Raw genomic sequence first — 1480 nt, 5'->3', positions numbered from 1 at the left:
GTCGTCTGAGAGGTCAGCCTTGCTGCTCTGGAGGCCATCGCCCTAGCAGTTGGTTCTGTGCTGTGCAGGCACTCCTGGGTATTGAGAGATGAGGATATACGCGGCTCTTTTAAGCGATCAAGACACTATGTGTTGCCAAAGGATGATGACCAAAGAACTAGCAAAGAAGTAGACACAGAGTCTTGCTGTGTGGATCTGAACTGATCCCCGTTCGTCATTCTGAGCTCTTGTTTCTGTGAGCCAAAGGAAACCTTTGTTGTTTCTGCCAGGTTTTGGTGACGGTAAGGTAAATAATAGAGCAAGAAGCATGCGCAGGGTGGCAGCATCGCCCACAGAGGCAGAGTTGTTAGTAGGCCACCAGATGTCCCAGAAAGCAATGCTCACAGTAAAGGGGAAGGATAAAATGCTATTTGGCAAGCCCTAGTTCCGCCTTAAACCTGAGAAAGGAGACATAGGCACACAGCTCCAGAGATTTTTCTGGAGTTCATTACTTCCTGGGGTATCTCTCCTGAGCCTTGAAGTTTCTACAAACTCAGGGTGGCAGAGAGGGCTTAGCATGGAAGAAGAAACAGAAAAACAGCCATGGATGAACAGGTAGTCTAAGGTGTACGGGCAGGGTTCTGAGCCGGGCGACTCACGGTGCTCTGTGATATGTAGAAGCTGTATTGGTCCCTGTGCATGTAACCCTTCCACTTTTGTCCGGCACAACATCGCTGTGGGATGCAGGGATTGGGAAAATCCTGTTCTGTGATAACCCCATATACTGTGGTGCTTATGGACATAGGGCTGCCCTTTCCTCCCATCTAGCAGGCAGAAATCTGCGGGTGAGGTAGGAGTGAGACATTTATTACATTGTGATAGTTGAAAGATGGACTTTCAGAAGTTAAGCGGTGATGGTATGTCTTTATAATGCTAGCACTTGGGAAGCTGAAGCAAGGGCATTGCAAGTTCAAGGCCAGCCTGGGAGAAAAAGGAAGTTTAAGGTTACTCCGAATAGAATATTCAGTTATTTTTTCAGGAAGCATCTTCCATTGCTGCCAAAACCCATTTTTTGGACAAGGCTCACGCTTTGCTTCTGGCATAACAGGTTGTCCATGAGATCAAGGCTCCCAACAAGGTGGACACTGGAGCATCATGGATCCCTGTTCACTGCCCCAGAATTGGGATGTAGGACCTGGGCTGGGGCAGCAGCTTTAAAAGCCAAGGGTTCCCACCGCCTTGGGCAAGATGGCTGCCATTGTGTGGATGATAAGCCATCCCCTAGAGTAACCTTGTGACAGGGACACCCATGCTTTCATATCTGTGTTGTCATCTGACAGAGTCCCCGCTCGTTCCTTAAGGCTCTGGTTCTTAGATGTGGGCCCAGAAGAGACTACAACCCGTGGTGCTGGTGTTACTGGTAACTCTGGTGCTGGGTGACCAGTATGGTCGCCAGAGATGCAGCTGGCTCCTGAACCCCTGACTCTGAGTTAGAACAACT

The sequence above is a fragment of the Rattus rattus genome, chromosome 6, assembly GCF_011064425.1.
Source record: "Rattus rattus isolate New Zealand chromosome 6, Rrattus_CSIRO_v1, whole genome shotgun sequence".
NCBI lineage: Eukaryota > Metazoa > Chordata > Mammalia > Rodentia > Muridae > Rattus > Rattus rattus.
Note: the sequence above shows the minus strand (reverse complement) of the source record.